The sequence below is a fragment of the Crocuta crocuta genome, unplaced genomic scaffold (genome assembly GCF_008692635.1).
Source record: "Crocuta crocuta isolate KB4526 unplaced genomic scaffold, BGI_CrCroc_1.0 scaffold221, whole genome shotgun sequence".
Taxonomy (NCBI): Eukaryota; Metazoa; Chordata; class Mammalia; order Carnivora; family Hyaenidae; genus Crocuta; species Crocuta crocuta.
In genome coordinates, this window is record NW_027528610.1 from 1,245,728 (window position 1) to 1,254,658 (window position 8,931).

The 8,931-nt window shown below is 48.8% G+C and overlaps 1 long non-coding RNA gene across 1 annotated transcript in view; it reads left to right on the forward strand.

The window, feature by feature from the left end:
* Positions 1–2,410, forward strand: part of LOC144223907 (uncharacterized) — a 7,834-nt gene extending 5,424 nt beyond the window's left edge. Inside the window, exons 2-3 of the long non-coding RNA XR_013332867.1 lie at positions 84–140; positions 1,337–2,410. This is a non-coding gene — a long non-coding RNA (uncharacterized LOC144223907). The remainder of the gene's footprint in view (positions 1–83; positions 141–1,336) is intronic.
* The last annotated feature ends 6,521 nt before the right edge of the window (positions 2,411–8,931 follow it).

Here is an 8,931-nt window from a genome sequence, read left to right on the forward strand (position 1 = left end):
CTGGGGGTGGACGCAGCCTGATGGGGATGCGGAGGGGCCGTCTCCGAAGTCACCTCTTGGGTGTTCTCTTTGCTTCCTTTCAGCCGAGCAAGGTGACGCAAGCACGAAGCACCAGCAGAGCGCGAGCTCAGACCAACCCGGTGAGCCCCGGCCGCTGGCCTCTCTGAGTTATGTCCCGCCCTGCCCTGGCTCCCCGGTGCCCCCCTCCCTCCCCGTTAATGCAGACTCGGGAAGTCTGCCCGCTGATGGCAGCATAGGGTTAAGGTCCCTCCTCTGGGACGCCATTGTTCGTTACGATCCCTTGTGCAGAATTCTCGAAACCTGGTGCAGAAGCAGGTCAAGGGGATTTTTTTTTTAATGTTTAGATATTTATTTTTGAGAGGGAGAGAGAGCAGGGGAGGGGCAGAGAGACAGGGAGACACAGAACCCGAAGCAGCTCCAGGCTCCGAGCTGCCAGCACAGAGCCCGACGCGGGGCTCGAACTCACGAGCCGTGAGATCATGACCTGAGCTGAAATCAGATGCTCGACCGGCTGAGCCGCCCAGTCTCTCCGAATTGTGGAGAGATGGGTAAAATGAGCTGTTGTTTGTAAGCACCCCACAAAATGCACAACTCTGAAGCATAAATGGTGAGAAAAATCTTAGCCCTCAAGTCATTTTTTAAAATCATGCAAAGCACTGAGGCTGGTTAAGAAAATGATGGATTGTGGGGCGCCTGGGTGGCTTAGTCGGTTAAGCGTCCGACTTTCGCTTGGGTCATGATCTCGCGGTTCGTGGGTTCGAGCCCCGCGTCGGGCTCTGTGCTGACTGCCAGCTCAGAGCCTGGAGCCTGTTTCANGGGCTCAGTCGGTTGAGCGTCCAACTTAAATTCAGTTCATGATCTCACAGTTCATTAGTTTGAGCCCCTTGCTGGGCTCTTTGCTGACAGCTCAGAGCCTGGAGCTGCTTCAGATTCTATGTCTCCCTCTCTCTCTCTGTCTCTGACTCACTTGTTCTCTCTCTCTCTCTCAAAAATAAACATTAAAAAAATTTTCTAATTTAAAAAAATGAAAATGCTTTCTCATGTTTCTTGTCTTTTCTTGAAATTTTTTTGTAGCTTTTTTGTGGTTTTTGTTTTGTTTTGTTTTATTGTTTTTTGCTGGAGTTGATTGTACCATAAACTTTAAATTTTTTTCTCAAGCACATCAGGGTCTCTGTTTCTGTTGATGCTGTATTTCGGGGTCATGTATAGTCTGTAGGCACAGAGGCACCTGGTTCTGAGGGATTTATGGAGTAGACAGTCACGGGTGAACCACGACTGCGTTACAAACTCTTTTTATTTCCTTGCCTGTTTGCAGCTCAGTGTTCCCTTCTGGAGAAATAGAAGCTACGCATCCTGGAAAGCAGCCCCCGAGTTCCCAGCAGGAGACCAACGCACGCCTGCTGCGTCTTCCCAGCAATATCTGCCCCAGGGCAGAGCCGGCCTCGACGCGGGATCCAGCCCCCAGCTGCCCACGCCTGCGCTCACGTTGGGACTCTGTCTAGTTAACCTTGACATGTGTGTTTGCCTGTTTGCTCCGCGCTGGGTAGAATACGACGACTAACACTGTGTGTTGGTTCGGGGGGACTTGCACGCAGCTCACCCGTGGCCGCTATGGGTTCCCCCGCGGGGTGCGAAAGGCCGACCATCCATCACTAAGTCATTTGAATCCTGACCCCACTGAAGTCCCCCCTTCCCTGTCCCCCCCTCCCCCCACCGCCGGGAGCTCTGGACCGGTTTACAAATTACGTGTGGATTAAACGGAACCTTCCCTGGCCTTGACCCTTTGAGACAGCGACACCAGACTTCAGTTAGTGCCCTAATTAGTCCTTCATTTACTAGGCGTCTTTTTTTTTCAGCTCAGACTAATTAAAAAGAAATAAGGAACCAAGGACTTTTTCCTTAAATGTATTGCCATGGGTGACTCGTGAAGGCTGCAGAAAGTAGTGACACGGACCCCGCAGTCTCCCTCCTGGGGTCTGGGAAACAAACGATCGACCCAAGGGTAGCCCTTTGGTTTTGGGATTTCTCTTTTCCCCGTTTCCCTCCACTGGTCTTGGTACATCGGGGACGAAGTCTTCTCAGCGTCCAGATACTCCCCTGCATGAGATAGTCCTCTGTATTCAGATACTCCCCCACGTTGAGATATTCCGTTGTATTCAGATACTCCCATGCATTGAGATAGTCCTCTCTATTCAGATACTCCCATGCATCCAGATAGTCCCCTCCATCAGATACTCCCTGCATTCAGATACTCCTCTGTATCCAGATACTCACCCGTAGTAGGCTCTTCATATTCAGATACTCCCCTGCATGAGATAGTCCTCTCTATTCAGATACTCCCCTGCATGAGATATTCCTCTCTATTCAGATACTCCCATGCATTGAGATAGTCCTCTCTATTCAGATACTCCCATGCATCCAGATAGTCCCCTCCATCAGGTACTCCCTGCAGATACTCCCCTGTATCCAGATACTCACCCGTAGTAGGTTCTTCATATTCAGATACTCCCATGCTTTGAGATAGTCCTCTCTATTCAGATACTCCCATGCGTTGAGATAGTCCACTCTATTCAGATACTCTCCTGTATCCAGATACTCACCTGTAGTAGAATCTTCATATTCAGATACTCCCCTGCATGAGATACTTCTCTGTATTCAGATATTCCCTTGTATCCAGATACTCCCCTGTATTAGATACTTCGACCTCAGATACTTCTCTGCATCAGATATTCCCCTCCATCAGCGACTCCCCTGCTTTGAGATACTCCTCTCCATCAGCTGCTCCCCTGTACCCTGATACTCTCCAGTAGTAGATCCTTTGTATTCAGATACTCCCCTTCATTAGATACTTCATATCCAGATACTCCCCAGCATCAGATACTCCCCTAGATCTTCCATATGTTTTTTGGGGGGGGGTGTGGGAATGTGTTAACTGTAACATCTTTACAAAATGTTTCAACTGCCTTGANATCCAGATACTCACCCGTAGTAGGCTCTTCATATTCAGATACTCCTCTGCATGAGATAGTCCTCTCTATTCAGATACTCCCATGCATTGAGATAGTCCTCTCTGTTCAGATACTCCCATGCATCCAGATAGTCCCCTCCATCAGGTACTCCCTGCAGATACTCCCCTGTATCCAGATACTCACCCGTAGTAGGTTCTTCATATTCAGATACTCCCATGCTTTGAGATAGTCCTCTCTATTCAGATACTCCCATGCGTTGAGATAGTCCACTCTATTCAGATACTCTCCTGTATCCAGATACTCACCTGTAGTAGAATCTTCATATTCAGATACTCCCCTGCATGAGATACTTCTCTGTATTCAGATATTCCCTTGTATCCAGATACTCCCCTGTATTAGATACTTCGACCTCAGATACTTCTCTGCATCAGATATTCCCCTCCATCAGCGACTCCCCTGCTTTGAGATACTCCTCTCCATCAGCTGCTCCCCTGTACCCTGATACTCTCCAGTAGTAGATCCTTTGTATTCAGATACTCCCCTTCATTAGATACTTCATATCCAGATACTCCCCAGCATCAGATACTCCCCTAGATCTTCCATATGTTTTTTGGGGGGGGGTGTGGGAATGTGTTAACTGTAACATCTTTACAAAATGTTTCAACTGCCTTGATGTGAAAGCTCCCTTTAACGTTGGGGCAGGACTGCTTTGTGACCAAGGGGGAATCTCCTGACCGATTTCCTAACAGCTTGAGATGAACGGAAAGCACACTCTTCCTCCTCGAAATAAACAATGACTTTTCTACATCGAGAAACCCTCCCCGCATGGTTTCTGGAAGGCTGCTGGTATGCATACCTTTATATACATTCCAGAAGGGCTTCGTCGAGATTGTTGTCTTAATCTCATCAAGTGCAGAAATTGTGATGTTCTGGGGATGGAAAGCACGGTCTGGCTATTTTCCTTTTAACTTTCCTGTCTCTGACAGTTTGGTAACCTTTCGGTTTGTGGAATGGTTAAAAAAGAAAAGAAAAGAAAAGAAAAATGGTTGAGACCCCTGGTTATTTATCCGATGCCTCCATTAATTCATTCAACAAACACCTATTAGACGTCCCTCTGCCCTGCCCCCTACCTGATGGCTCAGGCATGTACAGAAGTGAACGGGGCAGTGTGTGTTTCAGAGGACCTAACACACACATGTCGAGCGTTGGGACCGACCCGTCGTCAAGGGGCTGAGGGCTGGGTCCCGGTGCTAACGAGCACACGACACCTAGGTTTACAAACAGCACAGAAGTATCCACGTTCTTCCCAAACGAGCCTTCAACGTCAGGTTGTGTACATAGACTCGCTTTACAGTAAGAAGAAAAATCGCCTAAAATCTCTCTGTAACTCTGTGAATAACACTGATGGTTTTACAAGCATTGCAGTCATGCTATGAGCATAAATGTCTCCTTAAAGAAGAGAAGAGTGGACCGTGGGTATTTTTTTTAAAAGGTATGTAAAACCATGACTCGTTCATAAATAAACGTATACCTGTACGAGAGACGTTAACGAGGCCTTTTTTTATGGAATGTGGGTGCCCATCTTTGTAGATTCAAGTTCACACCGGGTGCAGTTCATGTCAAGGTCACACGGACGTGAAAACGAATGTCTGGTCGGCGTTCCTAGACCGAAGGGCGTGTGCCTGTGACCTTGTTGATGGGGACTGCCTGATCGTCTTCGTACAGCTTGTGCAAATTCATGATATTCTCAGTGACGTCTGAAATCTCCCGCAACACCCTACTGGCTTTATGGTTTTGCAAACTTAGTTGAAAACACGGTATCTAATCAGTGGTTTTAGTTTCCACGTCTCTTAACACAGGTGAGGTTGGGAATGTGTGTCTTCTTCATTTCGTCTCCATTTCTGGGGAACCATTCGAAAATGCCTGTTGCACTTTTTTTTTTAATGTTTTTTTTTCTAGGAGAGAGAGACAGCGTGAGCAGGGGAGGGTCAGAGAGAGAGGGAGATACAGAATCTGAAGCAGCTCCAGGCTCTGAGCTGTCAGCACAGAGCCCGACGTGGGGCTCGAAGCCACGAACCGCGAGATCATGACCCAAGCGAAAGTCGGACGCTTAACCGACTGAGCCACCCAGGTGCCCCTCGTTGCACGTTTTTATATGCGTTATTGATCCTGTTATTGATACGTGGAAACTCTTTACATATTAAAAATAGTGCTGTTTTGGCTGTGAAGTAGGTACCAAGTAAGGTTTGTTTTTTTTTTCTTTATTTTTAAGCATTTAACTGTGAAGTGTTTTCTCCATTCATTTTTATTATCTTTACGTAGTGAAATTTGTGAATGGTTTCTGGGCTTTCTGTTTTACTTAGAAAAACATCAACCGTAGGGACATTTTTTTTTCTTTTAAAAATCCTCAGGGCGGCTGGCTGGCTTGGCCAGTGGAGCACGTGAGTCTTGTCTCAGGGTTGTGAGTTTGAGCCCCATGATCTGTGTAATGATTTCTTAAAAATAAATTCTTGGGGCGCCTTGGGGGCTTAGTCAAGTTGGGCGGCCGATTTCAGCTCAGGTCACGATCTCACGGTTCGTGGGTTGGGCTCTGTGCTGACAGCTCAGAGCCTGGAGCCTGGTTTGGACTCTGTCTCCCTCTCTCTCTGCCCCTCTCACTCTCTTTCTCTTTCAAAAACGTAATTAAAAAATTAAAAGTAAAATAAATAAAATCTCTGAAAAGAGCCCCTCATGTTTTCTTCTAATACTTTTATGGGGGTTTTTTCTACATGGAAATATTTGATCTCCTAGAAGGCAGCCATCGAATAATCCGTGTATATGTAAAACCCTGTAAGCATGTTCTGGACTCAGTATTCAGTGCGTCTTCGGGATCTGAGGGAATAATTGCATGGTTTTCCGGTTAAATCTCGTCTCACATGATGAATTCAGTAGGACAGCTTGACGGCCTGATGTAAACCATTCTGGTTCCTGCACTGGGTCTTATTCCGTCTTGGGCTTGCTTTTCCCTTTGGGCTTATTCTGCTGATATTCGAGAGCGCCACTTCTCTGGCTTCTAATTTTGGATTATTTCCCCATGCCTTTGTAGAGTCTGGTCGAATTTCTTTTTCACGTTCTCAGAAACTGGTTTGGCCCCGTTGCCTGGGCTGGTGTGTGTGTGTGTGTGTGTGTGTGTGTGTGTGTGTGTGTGTGTGTGTGTATACAGTCGATAATTGGTTTCTGTCTTTGGGAGACAGAGATTAAAAAAAAGATTTATTTTATGTCTTCCTTGGAAAACCATCTTTTTTTTTTTTTCTGAGTTTTCGAATGCCTCATGTAGGGGCGCCTGAGGGGCTCAGTCGGTTGAGCGTCCGACTTCGGCTCAGGTCATGATCTCACCGTCCGTGGGTTCGAGCCCCGCGTCAGGCTCTGTGCTGACAGCTCGGAGCCTGGAGCTGCTTCTGATTCTGTGTCTCCCTCTCTCTCTCCCCTCCCCCTCTCACAATATCTCTGTCTGTCTCCTTCTCAAATGTGGACCCAGAATCTTCTTTCTATTTTTGCAGAGAGTCCCCATTTCCTTTTTTTTCATTCTTGTCAACTCAAGGGTTTTTCAAGGTATTTTTTTAATGTCCCCATGATATTTTCGTGTTCTCTGATTTCCTGGCTCTGGTGACTCGTCTCCTGTTTGGTTGCCGGGGGCAACCAGAATGTTGTCCGTATCACTTCTGCTTTTTTTTTTTCTGCCTTTTTTTTGCCGTTTGTAGGAAAGGAAGTAAAGCAAAAAGGAAAGGGGAAAATTGTGCAAAGGCAGATGCAGTGTGAAAGGGCCGGCCCCGGGCGCCCATCCAGGCCGAGCACTTAGCTGCTGCAGAGTGCTTCCCGGCGGTAATGACCGGCTCTGGCTGATCCCAGCATCCGTCTCCTTACCCCACCTCGCCGTGGCCGCGGGAACGCCCAGCTCCCTGCCCCGAGAGCTGCTTTTAAGTCTGAGATCCAGACACAGACAGGCTGCTGCTCCTGGGGCTTCTCCTGGGGGTGTAGACACTGTGTGCTCCCTGCGTCCTCAGGTGGTGGAGAAACAGAGCTCTGGGCTCAGCCGTCTCCTGCTTTGTTTTCGGGTTTTTTTTCTTTAAGCTAAAACATATATGTTGATGTTTTATTTCATTGTGTCCTAAAGAACAATATTAAGTGTTAAATGAGAAAGTCTTAAGAATAAATGTAAATAGGGGCGCCTGGGTGGTTCAGTCAGTTAAGCAACTTGGGTTCTCCGTCTCTGCCCGTCCCCTACTCGCTCTGTCTCCCTCTCAAAAAATAAATACAGGGGCGTCTGGGTGACTCAGTCGGTTAAGCGTCCGACTTCGGCTCAGGTCATGATCTCACGGTTCGTGGGTCCGAGCCCGTGTCTGGGCTCACAGCCCAAAACCTGGAGCTGCTTCGGATTCTGTGTCTCTCTCTCTCTCTGACCCTCCCCTGCTCACATGTGCTCTCTCTCTGTGTCCTTAAAATAAAGATTAAAAGAAGTAAAGAAAAAGAATAAATTTAAATATATATATAGTCACATTTAGTTTTGTTTAAATAATGCATATTTATGGACAGTTCATATTATATGTCAATTATTGAGTGAACATTTTGAAAGAAGTATATTTGCTTTCTTGTTTTTTTATATAATTTATTGTCGCGTTGGTTTCCACATAACACCCAGTGCTCATCGCAACAAGTGGTCCCCTCCATGCCCATCACCCCCTTCTCCTCTCCCCCACCTCCATCCACCCTCACTTTGTTCTCAGTATTTAAGACTCAAGTTATAGTTCACCTCCATCCCTCTCTGTAACTTTTCTCGTCCTTCCCCTCCCCCATGGCTTTCTGTTAATGTTCTCAAGGCCCACATCTGAGTGAGAACATAGGGTATCTGTTCTTCTCAGGACACGGATCTTATCACAGGGACCCCGTGCTCAGGACCTTATCTGAAACTAATTATCCACACCCGCCCTCCCAAGCCATCTGCAAATACCATGGCACCGGAAGATACGGTGGCAACGTATGAAGTGGAGGGGACGCAAACCTTCCGTCTGTAAGACTCGGGGGTGTGGAAAGCACCCCTAGAGTTGTGTGCCCACATTGGCCGTGGGCTTCCTGATTCCTGCTGAGTGTCTACCGCACCCCTTCCTTTGCGCGTACTCTCCACCCCTGTCCTCTTGTGGATGACAAGCTTTATAGTCAATTATTTTTTACATTTAATTTTTTGAGAGAGAGAGAGAGAGACCAAGCATGAACTACCCCCCTCCCGAGTTCAGACCCCTCCCGGTCCCCAGAAGGCCCAGTGTGCGTCTCCATCATGTGTGATGTCCCACTGCGGCCTCTGGTTTCACTTCCTGTGAACCCCTCCTCTCGGTAGACGTCGCCCGGTCCCTGGCACCTCCCCCGGGCCTGGCTCAGAACAGATGTGCAAGCAGGATGTTTGCTGAGTGAAGGCATGAAGGCCTGTGAAGCCCACCCCCCCCCCCCCCCCCCGCTGGGGCAGAAGCAGAAAGCTAGCAGTGCACACATCCGAGGGAGGGGAGCATAGCGTCCTCGAGCGCCCAGGCTGGGGCCTTTGATCTGCTCGCACCTCCTCCCACGCCCGCGGGGAGCACCGCCCCCCAGCAGGGGCACCCAGAGCTGTGGGTGCCCATTGGTGCCTGGCCACGCCTGAGCTCAGAGTGCGGGCGTGCGGCTCGGGGAGGGTGGCTCGGGCGGGTCCTCGGCGAGCAAGCACTTGCTGGTCCCACGGGCCGCGGGGCTTGGAGATCAGAGCACGGGGCGCATTAGCCGCCGGCCGGGGGTTGGCACACTCGGCCTCATACTTTCTGCCTGAAACATCGCCTGTGTCCCTTCCAAGCCGGGAAACGGGAAGTGAGCACTTGAGGGTGGAGTCCGGGAGGCCGGTCTCACCAGCCGCAGGGCCTCTGCGGAGGCTGCTCACTGC